Raw genomic sequence first — 16,085 nt, forward strand, 5'->3', positions numbered from 1 at the left:
CACATCGGGACACAGGGGAAGGAGCAGTGACCCCAGCGGAGCCTGAACCAGACCTGCCTGCTAGTGTTGGAGGGTCTCCTGCAGAAGCGCGGGAAGGCTGTGGCTCACCGTGGGGACAAGGACACTGGCATCAGAAGTTCTGGGAAGTACTCCTTGGCGTGAGACCTCCCAGAGTCCGCCATTAGCCCCACCAAAGAGCCCAGGTAAGCTCCAGTGTTGGGTTGCCTCAGGCCAAACAACCAACAGGGAGGGAACCCAGCCTCACCCATCAGCAGACAAGCAGATTAAAGTTTTACTGAGCTCTGCCCACCAGAGCAACAGCCAGCTCTACTGCACCACCAGTCCCTCCCAACAGGAAACTTACACAAGCCTCTTAGATAGCCTCATCCACCAGAAGGCAGACAGCAGAAGCAAGAAGAACTACAATCCTGCAGCCTGTGGAACAAAAACCACATTCACAGAAACAGAGACAAGATGAAAAGGCAGAGGGCTATGTACCAAATGAAGGAACAAGATAAAACCCCAGAAAAACAACTAAATGAAGTGGAGATAGGCACCTTCCAGAAAAAGAATTCAGAATAATGATAGTGAAGATGATCCAGGACCTCGGAAAAAGAATGGAGGAGAAGATTGAGAAGAGGCAAGAAATGTTTAACAAAGACCTAGAAGAATTAAAGAACAAACAAACAGAGATGCACAATACAATAACTGAAATGAAAACTACACTAGAAGGAATCAATAGCAGAATAACTGAGGCAGAAGAACAGATACGTGACCTGGAAGACAGAATGGTGGAATTCATGGCTGCGGAACAGACTAAAGAAAAAAGAATGAAAAGAAATGAAGACAGCCTAAGAGACCTCTGGGACAACATTAAACGCAACAACATTCCAATTATAGGGGTCCAAGAAGGAGAAGAGAGAGAGAAAGGACCCGAGAAAATATTTGAAGAGATTATAGTCGAAAACTTCCCTAACATGGGTAAGGAAATAGCCACCCAAGTGCAGGAGGCTCAGAGAGTCCCATACAGGATAAACCCAAGGAGAAACATGCCGAGACACATGGTAATCAAATTGGCAAAAATTAAAGACAAAGAAAAATTATTGAAAGCAGCAAAGGAAAAACGACAAATAACATACAAGGGAACTCCCATAAGGTTAACAGCTGATTTCTCAGCAGGAACTCTACAAGCCAAAAGGGAGTGGCAGGATATACTTAAAGTGATGAAAGGGAAGAACCTACAACCAAGATTACTCAACCTGGCAAGGATCTCATTCAGATTCGATGGAGAAATCAAAAGCTTTACAGACAAGCAAAAGCTAAGAGAATTCAGCACCACCAAACCAGCTCTACAACAAATGCTAAAGAAACTTCTCTAAGTGGGAAACACAAAAGAAGAAAAGGACCTACAGCAACAAACCCAAAACAATAAAGAAAATGGTCATAGGAACATACATATCGATAATTACCTTAAACGTGAATGGATTAAATGCTCCAACCAAAAGACACAGGCTTGCCGAATAGATACAAAAACTAGACCCATATATATGTTGTCTACAAGGCACCCACGTCAGACCTAAGGACACATACAGATGGAAAGTGAGGGGATGGAAAAAGATATTCCATGCAAATGGAAATCAAAAGAAAGCTGGAGTAGCAATACTCATATCAGATAAAATAGACTTTAAAATAAAGAATGTGACAAGAGACGAGGAAGGACACTATATAATGATCAAGGGATCAATCCAAGAAGAAGATATAACAATTATAAATATATATGCACCCAACATAGGAGGACCTCAATACATAAGGCAACTGCTAACAGCTCTAAAAGAGGAAACTGCCAGTAACACAATAATAGTGGGGGACTTTAACACCTCACTTACACCAATGGACAGATCATCCAAAATGAAAATAAATAAGGAAACAGAAGCTTTAAATAACACAATAGACCAGAGAGATTTAATTGATATTTACAGGACTTTCCATCCAGAAACAGCAGATTACACTTTCTCCTCAAGTGCGCACAGAACATCCTCCAGGATAGATCACATCTTGGGTCACAAATCAAGCCTCAGTAAATTTAAGAAAACTGAAATCATACCAAGCATCTTTTCTGACCACAATGCTATGAGATTAGAAACGAATTACAGGGAAATAAACGTAAAAAACACAAACACATGGAGGCTAAACAATACATTACTAGCTAACCAAGAGATCACTGAAGAAATCAAAGAGGAAATCAAAAAATACCTAGAGACAAATGACAATGAAAACATGATGATCCAAAACCTACGGGATGCAGCAAAAGCAGTTCTAAGAGGGAAGTTAACAGCCATACAAGCCTACCTCGGGAAACAACAAACATCTCAAATAAACAATCTAACCTTACACCTAAAGTAACTAGAGAAAGAAGAACAAACAAAACCCAAAGTTACCAGAAGGAAAGAAATCATAAAGATCAAAGCAGAAATAAATGAAATAGAAACAAAGAAAACAAGAACAAAGATCAATAAAACTAAAAGCTGATTTTTTGAGAAGGTAAACAAAATTGATAAACCATTAGCCAGACTCATCAAGAAAAAGTGTGATAGGACTCAAATCAATAAAATTAGAAATGAAACAAGAGAAGTTACAACAGACACCGCAGAAATATAAAACATCCTAAGAGACTACTATAAGCAACTCTATGCCAATAAAATGGACAACCTGGAAGAAATGGACAAATTCTTAGAAAGGTATAACCTTCCAAGACTGAACCAGGAAGAAATAGAAAATATGAAGAGACCAATCACAAGTAATGAAATTGAAACTGTGATTAAAAATCTTCCAACAAACAAAAGTGAATTCTATCAAACATTTAGAGAAGAGCTAACACCCATCCTTCTCAAACTCTTCCAAAAAACTGCAGAGGAAGGAACACTCCCAAACTCATTCTATGAGGCCACCATCACCCTGATACCAAAACCAGACAAAGATACTACAAAAAAACAAAAATACACACCAATATCACTCATGAATATAGATGCAAAAATCCTCAACAAAATACTAGCAAACAGAACCCAACAACACATTAAAAGGATCATACACCACGATCAAGTGGGATTTATCCCGGGGATGCAAGGATTCTTCAGTATACACAAATCAATCAATGTGATACACCATAATAACGAACTGAAGAATAAAAACCACATGATCATCTCAACAGATGCAGAGAAAGCTTTTGACAAAATTCAACACCCATTTATGATAAAAACTCTCCAGAAAGTGGGCATAGAGGGAACCTACCTCAACATAATAAAGGCCATATACGACAAACCCACAGCAAACATCATTCTCAATGGTGAGAAACTGAAAGCATTTCCTCTAAGATCAGGAACAAGACAAGGATGTCCACTCTCACCACTATTATTCAACATGGTTTTGGAAGTCCTAGCCATGGCAATCAGAGAAGAAAAAGAAATAAAAGGAATCCAAATTGGAAAAGAAGAAGTAAAACTGTCACTGTTTGCGGATGACATGATACTATACACAGAGAATCCTAAAGATGCCACCAGAAAACTACTAGAGCTAATCCATGAATTTGGTAAAGTTGCAAGATACAAAATTAATGCACAGAAATCTCTTGCATTCCTATACACTAATGATGAAAAATCTCAAAGAGAAATTAAGGAAACACTCCCATTTGCCATTGCAACAAAAAGAATAAAATACCTAGGAATAAACCTACCTAGGGAGACAAAAGACCTGTATGCAGAGAACTACAAGACACTGATGAAAGAAATTAAAGATGATACAAACAGATGGAGAGATATACCATGTTGTAGGATTGCAAGAATCAATATTGTGAAAATGACTATACTACCCAAGGCAATCTACAGATTCAATGCAATCCCTATCAAATTTCCAATGGCATTTTTTACGGAACTAGAACAAAAAATCTTAAAATTTGTATGGAGACACAAAAGACCCCGAATAGCCAAAGCAGTCTTGATGGGAAAAAACGGAGCTGGAGGAATCAGACTCCCTGACTTCAGACTATACTACAAAGCTACAGTAATCAAGACAATATGGTACTGGCACAAAAATAGAAACATAGATCAATGGAACAAGATAGAAAGCCCAGAGATAAACCCACGCACCTATGGTCAACTAATCTATGAGAAAGGAGGCAAGGATATACAATGGAGAAAAGACAGTCTCTTCAGTAAGCGGTGCTGGGAAAACTGGACAGCTACATGTAAAAGAATGAAATTAGAACACTCCCTAACACCATACACAAAAATAAACTCAAAATGGATTCGAGACCTAAATGTAAGACTGGACACTATAAAACTCTTAGAAGAAAACAAAGGCAGAACCCTCTTTGACATAAATCACAGCAAGATCTTCTTTGATCCACCTCCTAGAGTAATGGAAATAAAAACAAAAATAAACAAATGGGACCTAATGAAACTTCAAAGCTTTTGCACAGCAAAGGAAACCATAAACAAGACGAAAAGACAACCCTCAGAATGGGAGAAAATATTTGCAAACGAATCAATGGACAAAGGATTAATCTCCAAAATATACAAACAGCTCATGCAGCTCAATATTAAAAAAACAAACAACCCAATCCAAAAATGGGCAGAAGACCTAAATAGACACTTCTCCAAAGAAGACATACAGATGGCCACGAAGCACATGAAAAGCTGCTCAACATCACTAATTATTAGAGAAATGCAAATCAAAACTACAATGAGCTATCACCTCACACCAGTTAGAATGGGCATCATCAGAAAATTTACAAACAACAAATGCTGGAGAGGGTGTGGAGAAAAGGGAACCCTCTTGCACTGTTGGTGGGAATGTAAATTGATACAGCCACTATGGAGAACAATATGGAGGTTCCTTAAAAAACTAAAAATAGAATTACCATATGACCCAGCAATCCCACTACTGGGCATATACCCAGAGAAAACCATAATTCAAAAAGACACATGCACCCTAATGTTCATTGCAGCACTATTTACAATAGCCAGGTCATGGAAGCAACCTAAATGCCCATCGACAGACGAATGGATGAAGAAGATGTGGTACATATATACAATGGAATATTACTCAGCCATAAAAAGGAACGAAATTGAGTCATTTGTTGAGACATGGACGGATCTAGAGACTGTCATACAGAGTGAAGTAAGTCAGAAAAAGGAAAACAAATATCATATATTACCGCATATATGTGGTACCTAGAAAAATGGTACAGATGAACTGGTTTGCAGGGCAGAAATTGAGACACAGATGTAGAGAACAAACGTATGGACACCAAGGGGGAAAAGTGGCAGGGGGCATGGGGGTAGGGGTGTGATGAATTGGGCGATTGGGGTTGACATGTATACACTGATGTGTATAAAATTGATGACTAACAAGAACGTGCTGTATAAAAAAATAAATAAAATTAAATTAAAAATATATATATATATATCATTTTAACCATCAAACAAATTGAATTCATAGTTTTAAAATCCCTAAAAAGAAATCTCCAGTCCCACGTGGTTTCACTAAAGAATTCTACCTGACACCTAAAGAACCTCTCTTTAAGTGGGGAGATACTCCCCAACTCATTTTCTAAGTCTAGTAATAAACACATGAAATCTGAAATTAAAAATACAAGACCATATATAATCAGTCAAAAATCAGACATAGGGGCTTCCCTGGTGGCGCAGTGCTTGAGAATCTGCCTGCCAATGCAGGGGACACGGGTTCGAGCCCTGGTCTGGGAAGATCGCACATGACGCGGAGCAACTGGGCCCATGAGCCACAACTACTGAGCCTGCGCGTCTGGAGCCTGTCCTCCGCAACAAGAGAGGCCGCGATAGTGAGAAGCCCGTGCACCGCGATGAAGAGTGGCCCCCACTTGCCGCAACTAGAGAAAGCCCTCGCACAGAAACGAAGACCCAACACAGCCATAAATAAATAAATAAATAAAAAATCAGACATAGACAGTACTCAGAGAGAAAGAGAGAAATACAGCCTAATATCCCTCATGAACACAGACAAGAAAAATCTCAGCAGAATATCAGCAAGTGTAGTCCAGCTACATATATAAAAAAAATTATACACCATGACCAAGTGGAGTTTATCCCAGGGATGCAAGGCTGATTCAATACTCAAAAATTAATCAAAGTAATCCAACATATTAACATTTTCTTAATTAAAGAAGAAAAATCGCATCATCATATCAATTGATGCTGAAAAAACATCTAACAAAATTCAATACTAATTCATAAAAATTCTCAGAAAACTAGGAATAGAGGGAAACTTCCTCTCATTGATAAAGAACATCTACAGAAAAACCTACAGAAACATCATACTTAATGGTGAAAGACTGATCTTAATGGTTAAGACTGGGAAAAAGACAAGGATGTACACTCTCATAACTCTTATTCAACATAATACTAGAAATCCTAGCCAGCACAATAAGAAAAGAAAATAAGAGTCATATAGATTGAAAAGGAAGACATGAAAATGTCCCGATTTGCAGGTGACATGATTGTTTACACAGAAAAACTCAACAAGTCTCTCCAAAAAGAAAGGGAAAAAAACCCTCCAATAAGGAATAAATGAGCTCAGAAAAGCCATAGGATATAAGATCAACATATAAAAGCCAACTGTACTTCTATATACTAGCAATGAACATGTGGAAATTGAAATTTAAAATGTAAAACCATTTATAATCACTCAAAAAATAAAATACTTAGGCATAAATGTAACAAAACATGTATAGAATTTGTCTCCTAAAAACTACAAAATACTAATGAAATAAATCCAAAAAGATGTGAATAAATCTAAAGACACACTGTGTTCATGGATTGGAAAATTCAACATAGTGAAGACATCAATTTTCCAAATTGATCTATAAATTTAACAGAATTCTATCAAAATCCCAGCAAAAAGTCTTGTAGATATAGAAAAGCTTATTCTAAAGCATATTTGGAAAGGCAAAGGAACTAAATGAGCTAAAACAGTTTTGAAAAAAAAGAATAAAGTTAGATTACATTACTTGATTTTAAGACTCACCAGTAATCAAGAAAATGTGGCATTAGTGTAAAGACAGATACATATATCAATGGAACAGAAATGAAAACCCAGAAATAGAGCCACACAAGTTTGGCCAATTGATTCATGACAAAGGTGAGAAACAATTCAATAGAGGAAGACAGCCTTTTCAACAAAAGGTGCTGTAGCAATTGGACATCCATAAGCAAAAAAATAATAATAATAAATCTCTACCTAAATTAACACAAAAATTAACCCAAAAGGGATCATAGACTTAAAGGTAAAATACAAAACTAGGAAACTTTGTGGGGAAAAAAAAAAAAAAAGAGAAAATCTTTGGGTCATAAAACTAGGCCAAGAGTACTTAGACATGACACCAAAAGCACAGTTCTTAAGAGAAGAAAAAATTAATAAACTGAATTTCTGTGAAAGACCCTACCAAGAGGATGAAAAGTCAAGCTACTGCCTGAGAAATAATATTTGCAAACCACCTACCTGACAAAGAACTAGTATCTAGACTATACAGAGAACTCTCTGAACTCAACAGTAAAAATAAACCAAACAATCCAAGTAAAAATGGGCAAAAGATATGAACAGAATTTCACCAAAGAGTATATAGACATGAGAAATAAGCACATGAAAATATGTTCAACATCTTTAACTATTAGGGAAATGCAAATTAAAACCATGATGAGATATCACTACCCACCTATCAGAATAGCTGAAATTTAAAATGTTAATAAGGCCAGATGCTAGCAAGTATGCAGAGAAACTGAGTATCTCATACATTTTTTTGGTGGGAATGTAAAATGGTAGAGCCATTTTGGAAAACAATTCATACAGTTTTTCATAAAACCAAACATGTACTTATCATACAATCCAGCAATCAAACACCTGGGTATTTATCCCTGAGAAAATAAAACAAGTTCACATGAAAACCTGTACACAAATATTCACATCAGATTTAGTTATAATAGCCAAAAACTGGAAACAACCGAAATGTCCTTCACGGGCCAAGTGGTTAAACAAACTGCGGTCCATCCATATCATTAACTAATACCCTGCAAAGAAAAGGAATAAATTACTGATACACACAACTTGTATGAATCTCAAGGGCATTAAGCTGGGGGCGGGGGAGGGAGCCAGTCTCAAAAGGTTATAATACTGTATGACTCCATTTATATAACATTCTCAAATGACAAAATCATGAGATGGAAAAACAAAACTGGCTTCCATGGGTTAGGGATGGCGAGAGCAGGATGGGTGTGACTAGAAAGAGGCAGCAAGGGAGTTCTTTCGGGTTCTGTATTTTAACTGTGCTGGTGGTTAGGGAAAGGAAAGGAATAAAACCACACTCAAAGTCCCAATATACCACATACAAAAACTGCAGTTTCCGTGGTTGAACCAGGATGGGGTTTAAAGCCCAGCCACGTAGACATCTGCTTCGCCCCCTAATGGTGGTTCCTGAGGCATGCTAGGAATATTATGGTATTGGCAGAATCTCAAAGTTGATGAGTCAGACTTCTCATTTGCATACCCACAGTACCCTGCATAGAGTACAATCCTTTCAAGTTTAAAAGAATACTCCTTTCAACTCAACATTTCTAACTATGAGAAGTTTGCTTACAAAATTCCTTGTACAAACTTTAAGCAGGAAGTGCCCTTGGGGACAAAGAGCCACCATCAGTGCAGTAGGAGCTGCGGTTACTGGAGAAATGAGCTTAGTAAGCCAGTCTTACACTCTGGTTTCTCTTCAAATAGACTAAATCTTTTGCCTTTTTACTAAAGATTTCCATGAAGAGAACTAAGTCTGAGTGTTCAACAAATTTTTTGAGGCCTTGCTTTGGCAGAGCTGATGTCTGATGTTGTAATAAAAGACATGATTTTTCTGAAATAACCCATCTTCCTGCCATTTTTAACATGCCGTTATTCCTCTTAACCTATGAAGTTTAGTATTATAAGTAAGAAGCTTATAGGCTAAGGTTTTATTTGTTTTTCTACCTGAACTGTTCTGGTAAACCTACACAGTTTAGTATTATAAATAAGAAACTTATAGACAGGTTTTATTGGTTTTCTACCTTAACTGTTCTAGTAAAATGTCATAAATTTATGTGAAATGAATTTCCACTGATGAAGTCTTGACTTGCCAGAAACATTGGCTAAAACAACTGATCTGTTCCCCTTCCCTCTCTTACATAATGAAGAATCTAAAATGTTGAAAACATATATCCTAAGTGATGACCCTGAAGCCCCACTCAAAGGTCCTGTATTCAGCTACAAGTTGGAAAGTATCTGGTGGTCTGACGCCAGGTTGTCCAGAATCCCCAGTGCATGATGTCATAGCCATGAAAGGAACCTTCAATGCATGGTAGTGGTACCAGCTCCTAAATGACAAAGAGCCTCCTGAAACTTCATCCAGCCCAGCAAACAGGCTGGTATGAACTGGTTTCTACTGCTTGCCTAATAAATGTCTACATGTGTGATCAAATTTAGCTGGAGAACTGCCTTCATACAACCCAGAAGCAAAATTATAATGGACGAACCCTCACCAATTTGAACTTTTCAGCAGATACTGTGATCCTGAAAGCGGCTCCAGTCAGTTCCCCACACAAAGACACCGCCCTTCACATCTCCCACGGGCCCATGATCTTACTCTTATCCTGCAGCTGCTTCTAATTTCTTTTTAACAGAGACTTATCAACTGTCATGTCATGATTTTAAAAGGTAATAACCTTTTAAAGAATGGTGACAGGCACCACTTTTAGGGAATGTACTGGGAAAAGGAAGTGTTTCCCCTCCTCCCCACTCCCCCATGTCTCTCCCCAAATTTCAGCTCTAAGCCACTGCTGAACTCTACTCCTTCTACTCTCAGAATCCTATCTGTTGGAGCACTTACATAGGAGGTGTTGTGTAAACAACCCCCTCTACCCCGAGGGACTGTTCTTGACAATAAAAGTGCCCAAATGCAGAGTCCACATTCCAGAAGGAATGAGTTAGCATCTGAAGGGTCCCAGTCAGAAATCCAGTTCCAGACATGGCTACAATTCAAATGATTTCAATATTGGTATTGAAAGCTGCACCTGAGAATTTATTAGCATTAAGAATGTTAGAAATAAGTAATTTACAAATGAAAGAAGTGTTGTTCAACATAGGCAGTGGGTTAGAAACCTTCTCAGCCTCCAATAACCTCGTAAGGGTGAGGCATCCGAATCCCTGGAGCAGGCACCCAGAGCTTCAGAGAAAACAGCCCTCCTTCTAGCACCCCTGTGCTTCTGTGTCCCTTTACTTCATAAGGTTCCGTTCCCCCTGTCAGACTAGCAGGGTGTCTGCTCCAGCCCACAGAGTAGAACTGCCTCAGCCTCAGATGAATCCTTCCTGCAGGGTGCTCGTTGGAGAACCTAGAGACAGAGAACAGGTTCAGTGGCAGATTCTGTACCTGCCACTGAAGAAATAAATAATAAGTGTTTGCACACGTGGCAGAATTCAGATTTGAACTCTTTCCCTATGACGTACCACTTGGTAGTGAGGTTACAGGAAAGGAAGATATTTAACTCCTACCCACCTCCAACTACCAGAAGCTAATAAGAGTAAAACCAAAGAATGTGATTTTTGTTCAACCATCAGACAGACTCGGGTCAGTTCAAAACGCTATCCTTCTGTTCAAGGCTCAGCTCAGATCCACCTCCTCTGGGGAGCCTTCCCTGGTCATTCCAAGGTTGGAAACTCACCTGGCAATTTTTGGCTATACCAACCAGGGACACTCATAAAAGTGGAAACACTCTGTTAAATGTAATGCCGATTTTCAGGCAGGACACACAAACAGGGTCAGTTGTCCTGGCTGTGTACACCTGCTACCTCTTCAGCTTGACTGACGCTGCTGCCCTTCGTTAAATAATTAGAGCATCATCCCTGCTAAAGCCACATGGCAGCCTGGCATTCTCAGGTGGAGTATTAGCTTCTTGAGGAGAGAAACTATGCTTCTTACTTCCCTTAACCCACAGCACCTATAGAAAAGCAGTTGATTAGCAAACAATTACTTGTAAACTGACTGGCTTGTGGCTGAGAAATGTCTCACCACTCCAAACCTATAACATCACCTCAAGGTTTTACTAGGTATTCATGGGGAATCTCTCTCTCTCTCAATCTGTTTCTTTTTCTCTCTTCTCTCCCTCCATACGTGCGCATGCACACATACACACACCTGATTTTTTAGTCCTGCAGGGCTAAACCCTGGGTTCTAACTTCACCTTATCTTCTCCTGGCTCCTTCAAGAACCTTTACAACAAAATAAACAATATTTGGGGGGACTTCCCTGGTGGCACAGTGGTTAAGAATCCGCCTGCCAATGCATGGGACACAGGTTCGATCCCTGGTCCAGGAAGGTCCCACATGCCGCGGAGCAACTAAGCCCGTGCGCCACAACTACTGAATCCTGCGCGACTAGAGCCCGTACTCTGCACCAAGAGAAGCCACCGTAATGAGAAGCCCGTGCACCGCAACGAAGAGTAGCGCCCGCTCGCCGCAACTAGAGAAAGCCCGCGTGCAGCAACAAAGACCCAACGCAGACAAAAATCAATCAATCATTAATTAGTTTTTTTTTTAAAAAACAATATTTTGCATGAGACTGATATAAAAGAGAGAGGAGGGCCAAGCAGGGGCCTTAGTGGCTGAGCTAATAATCAAATTTGATGCTTATCCATCTGCATTACAGACCCTATTTTCACATAAGGCAGAGAGCTTCCCTTTCCTGTGCTCCCCAGGAAATCACTACCGCCTCACTTTTCCCCCCGCCTAGTTGCAAATCTCCGACACATCAGGAAGGACATCCAGCAGGGATGAGACTAGACAAGAGACAGCGTACTGGCGGGTTAAGAGCAGGAGTTCTTCGTGTTGACGAGAGGGAATCAAGCCCAACGTGTGCTCAGGAACCTTCCCTCCATTACTAGTCTGTGGGCTTCTTGCCCCGACCATCTGGAGACTCCTCAGCCCACACCCTCTCTGCCTGGAGGGGCTGGCCCAGGACACAAGAATCTACGTCTGCTGAGCAGCCCCTGTGTGAAGGGGCAAAGCTGCATCAAATCCAATCCTCTGTTAATAAGGACGGGCTGAAAATTCACACAAACAGCCAAACCACACATTCACCTGTTCCCATCAGATGGAGGAAGGCAGACACGACCGGAACACCGGAATCATCTTCGAGGAGCTACGGCTTAATGAAAATGAGGTAAGGCCTACACTCTCTAAACCTGCCAGAGTTTAGACACGTGAAACAAAGCAAACCTTGCCAAGGGGCCAGTGATCCTTCACAATAAGTGCCCAACCAGACAGCCATGTCCACCTTAATCCAACCGCCACTACTGAATGCCTGCTCCAGTGAGGCAGGGATGAAAGATCCTCTTACATCCAGAACAGGTTAACTGCTCTATAACACAGGCTTGGGGGGGAGTCCTGGGAATGGAGCTCATAGGAGGGAGAAATCAATGCCAACAGGGGGAGGAGCCGGGGGAGAGGCATCAGGAAAGGTTCCACGTGGGCTGTTCCTTGAGCCGCAGGGAAGTGTGCCCAGTGCGCATGAGGATCACGGGGAGGAAACCTCAAGGCATCCTTGGGGAATGGCAGACGATCCTGTTATGTAGTAGCACATGGTTACTACATGCAGCTGAGGCTGCTAAAACAAGGTAGGGCCAGTGGACAAATGGGGCTGAATGTCAGCCTCCGAGTCTGGACTTTACACTGTAAGAAATGGGGAGCCATGCATGGGTTTTGAGGGACACTATGAGATATACATTCCAGGACGTTAACTCCAGGGATGCACAAACCTTGAGTGGGGGAGATCGGGAGAGGCGGGCAAGGCAGGGAAATCCCAAGGCTCCTCAAAGAGTCCTCATAAATAAGTTGAATATCAAAATCTTTATAGGTAAAATCTGAGTAGCTAAAAATTGTATCTTTACTTTAGAAACGACCTCTTCTCTCTGAACATTCAAAGACATAAGTGATCAAGCTTCCCTTCTCTGATCTGATCTTCTCTTTCTGAGTTTCTTGGCAGGCAATGAAAATTCCTCTCTGATTCTACTTCTGAAAGAACGTCTCATTTACAGGTGGGCCCCAATTTCAGAACTGTCACAGGAAGAGGTGTCCTCAGGAAAGAAATGAGTAATTGATTACATGTAAAATTCTTCATAATGCATTAGGCTTTTGAGAGCTCCTTTCAGCAGCAATCCATCCCCTTCTAGATTTAAATGTTATCTCCTTGCCAGACAGGGGGAATCAACAAATCTTAGCTCTAAAGCAAGGACGTCTTCATCCATGGAAGGACAAAATAATGACCACAGTAGCATGGACTGAGGATCCATTCTGTACCAACCACATACATGCTGGGTGTTTTATCATCATCTCTTTCTCCACAATGAGACCTCCCGTTCCCATATGCCAAAAAATAAAACTAAGGCTCAAATGAGGTGAATGATTTTCCAAAATGGAGCAAACTGCATTTTGAACCCAAGTCCATCCAACTCCACACCTGTGCTCTTTCCATTATAACAACTATCTTGAATCAGAAATAAAAATAAAAGGAAAACAAATTCATGATAATACAACCCAACATGGAGCTTCATTCATGTCAGTTTGATTCAGAACCTACTATCTAGAAATATCAAGCAAGGAACATGGCCACTAAAAAGTTTCCTTCATATTCTTGGGACATCTAGCAAGAACACTAGGCAAGAGAAAAGGGAACCACCAAACACCGAGACAGATGGCCAGAACTGCAAAGGCATCAGGCTCGACCCGTCCCTGGCCACACACAGGTTCCCAGCGCAGGACTGCTCCAAGAGGCCACTGGAGCCCACGCGGGGAGGCACTTTCAAGCCTGGAAAAAGAGACAACACAAAACAGGATGCAAACGTCACAGCATATATAACCTGAACACTCCTTGAGAGCTACACCTATGCAATCTCCCGCACCACAACTGGCGTCTCGGCAGAAACAAGCAGCTTTACACCAAAGGAATGATAAGACCCAAAGGTATTCCTGATTTGGGCTCTAATCTTCCTTACCATCATCGGCAACCGGAGGACCGTGGTCAGGCCCAGCACCCTTTCACTGTCCTAAGGGAAGCTTCCCCTTGAGTCACCATCACCCTGATACGTTCGTCCCCTTTCCAACCACACTGAGCCCCTCTGGAAGAGCATCTTCTCTACCAATGACCTCGCCAAATCCCACCCATTCTGTGGAGCTCAGCTGAAGGTCTGCCCCCAGAAGCAGTGTGGGATTGCTTGTGCCCACGGTGGTCTCTCCCTGCTCTGACTGTCAACACTGTCCCACTCGGCATTCACGTACATGCCAATCCAGGTGAACCTAGGACTGATGCATTTTACGCCAATGTTGCCACCTGGCACGGTGTTACTCACTCTTTCCTGCAGTTAAATTCAGCAAAATACTCACCTACTCTGTCCCAGGCACTGAAGGTACAGGACTCATTAAATCCCAGCCCTGCTCCTGTGAGATTCACAGTCTGGTGGAGGATGGATACTACAAGATAACACTGTACAAATATATTTATCATAATAGGGTACAAGATTCAATCCAAAGCATGACTACACATCACCCTGTTCATCTCCTTCATATCATTTAGCTCAGTCTGTGGCTGTTACGTTTATCCATTTACTTACTGTTGGTCTGTCCCCACTAGGAGACACTGGGACAGGAAGTTTGTCTGTCTGGTTCACTACTATGTCCCTAGCACTCCACATGGACTTGGGCTCAGAAACACATTCGTTAAAAGCTGTATTTGTGGAAGGAGATAAAAAGAGAAGCAGAGAAGTGTCAGGAACTACGAGCATTAAGCCCAAATTAAAGGTCCAGGCAATGCTTCCGTGACAGGAGACAGCTGGGCTCAGATGTGAAGTGTGAGTGAGGACCAGATAGGGAAGAGGTGAAGCACAATCCAGAGGAGGAAACAGGATGAGCAAAGGTAGGAAATGGCCAAGTCAGCATGACAAAGCCCTTAAATATTACTGCAGGCCGGCTGTTCTCAAAGAGAGGCGGTTTTGTCCTTAGGGGGCACGTGGCGATGCCTGGAGACATTTGTGACTGTCATGACTTGGAGCAGCAGGTGCTACTGGCATCTAGGAGGTGGGGTCCAGGGACGCTGCTAAACACCCTACAATGTACAGAACAGGCCCCCACAACAAAGGAGGTCAGCAGTGCTGAGGTTTAGCGACATGTAAAGGATGGACTGGTCAGAGAACATAAAAGCTTCCTTCTAAAGTTCACGATTTCTACTCATGCCTAATTTCGCCTTTTGATTAGAATTTAGACCAGGATAGCATTTGCTTGCCACCTCCCATAACCTCCAAAGGAAATACTCAGAACCTATTAGGCTTCTGTTTTAGCTGAAATAAGACTTTCAACAGACATCAATGAACCTCCTGTCACTGCATACGGCCCCGGGTCTATTTTATGATCTTCACCAAGGACACAGAATCAATTTCCTTCAGCTGTTGGCTATCCACCCTGGCTCATCATTTTCCCTCTAAATTCTAGGACTCCAAACTACTCATCCCCTACACAGGGTAATGAGATACAGAAAGATGAGGACAAGAGGTACTCAATAGCATCAGATGAATGGATGGAAGGATGGTCAGCAGGACAGAGGAACAGAGATTTTTCAGAATAGAAAAAGTCCTTGGAGCTTTTATCTGAGCCTTGTGCACTGTTCCACAAAGGCAGGGTCAACCTAAACGTTGACACCCACTGCCTGTGCCCGTCACTACGGGGGGCTGTCACGGAGAATGCACAGAAGAGGTCACGTCCCCAGGATTCTGGAGCCTTGGCAGGGAGTCAAGCAGCTGAACGTGATGGAGTGGTGGGAGCTGGGAAGTCAGCGAAGACAAAGCCCCTTTGTCTAGAAGTAGCAACACCCAGCAGGGCTGAGCCTGCAACAATGAAATCCACGGGAGCTCCACACCTGGCGGGGCCTGATCCTCGTTCAGCTTCTCAAACTGCCTCACAGTTGCTTCTCTTCAGCGAAAAGTCTCTTAGTCTAA

At 41.5% G+C, this 16,085-nt stretch overlaps 1 protein-coding gene and 1 non-coding gene across 8 annotated transcripts in view; one reads left to right on the top strand and one right to left on the bottom strand.

Moving 5' to 3' along the window:
- HHAT (hedgehog acyltransferase) overlaps positions 1–16,085 on the bottom strand; it is a 353,787-nt gene that overhangs the window by 307,832 nt on the left and 29,870 nt on the right. The gene's annotated exons all lie outside the window — the stretch shown is intronic.
- LOC137763246 (U5 spliceosomal RNA) lies at positions 8,776–8,892 on the top strand. The gene has a single exon (XR_011073790.1). It is a non-coding gene; the product is annotated as a U5 spliceosomal RNA (small nuclear RNA).

This window comes from Eschrichtius robustus, chromosome 3, assembly GCF_028021215.1.
Source record: "Eschrichtius robustus isolate mEscRob2 chromosome 3, mEscRob2.pri, whole genome shotgun sequence".
NCBI classification, from domain to species: domain Eukaryota; kingdom Metazoa; phylum Chordata; class Mammalia; order Artiodactyla; family Eschrichtiidae; genus Eschrichtius; species Eschrichtius robustus.